Source organism: Salvelinus namaycush, chromosome 20 (genome assembly GCF_016432855.1).
Source record: "Salvelinus namaycush isolate Seneca chromosome 20, SaNama_1.0, whole genome shotgun sequence".
Classification (NCBI taxonomy): Eukaryota; Metazoa; Chordata; class Actinopteri; order Salmoniformes; family Salmonidae; genus Salvelinus; species Salvelinus namaycush.
Window position 1 is genome coordinate 6,633,438 of NC_052326.1, and position 1,073 is coordinate 6,634,510.

A 1,073-nucleotide genomic window follows, 5' to 3' on the forward strand; every position below is an offset into this window, starting at 1 on the left:
CACCATGTTCAGTGAGAGGGAGTTTACTGAAGTAGCCCCGGAAAGTTGGGGTTATCAGATGTGCGTTTCAAGCCACAAAACGAACTGTAGCTTCGGTGAGTGCAGAATTGTTCTATCTGAGGAGGAATACACTTGGCTTAAACGATTCCATCAGATCAGGCCTCATCTGAGTGGAATCACCTCAGACACAGAACTCCTTTTTTTCACGTCCTGCGGTCAACCGTACGCCAATCTCTGTGAGTATGTGGGCCAGATATTTGCAGAGTTCGGCATTGGAAGTAAAGTGACCTTCGGTACAATTCGACGAAGCGTTGCTACATTGAACTTTAATCAAGGCTCGGTTACAGACTGGGGAACTGTGGCTGACCATATGTGCCATTCTCTGGAAACGCAGGCACGGTACTACCGGTACCATAATTTGCCTCGTAACACCAGCCGGGCGCGGTCACTAATTGAGGGACAAGTCAATCCATGATTCACTGATAAATAAAGAACATTTATTTGAAATTCACCCTTGTCTTTGTGTGTCATTTGGTCACGGTTGAGAATGTATGGAGGCCTGGGGTCTGAATGACCAGGGTGTTATGGGGTACCAGGTGCACCGAGCTGAAGTGACAGGCCGAGATAGAGGGTGGGCAGGCAGGGTAGAGAGAGTAAGCCCAGAGGCATGGAGATATGGAGCTCCCTTGGTAACCAGTTCTTTTTTTTTTTTATATTATTCTTTTTTTTAATAATGTTTATTATTTTCCAATAAAAATAAAGTAAAAAAGACAGCAATACAATGACATTCATTGTACTGTTGAATGGGATGGCCAATTTAGAGGACAAAACAAAAGTTAACTCAATACACAAAATAAAGCAAAATCCTATTAGGTGGTACATGTATAAGAAGACAGCATATAGTCATTATAAGTCAAAAATAAATATTGAGTGGAGTACAGCACAGAGTAGCAGCAGATCGTCAGCCCAGTTATGAAGCGGGACTAGACCATTTATCCAGTATCGGCTGCCATATTTTGTAAAACACTGGACTTCTATTGGAGGTGTTGTATCGAATCTTTTCCATATGTATT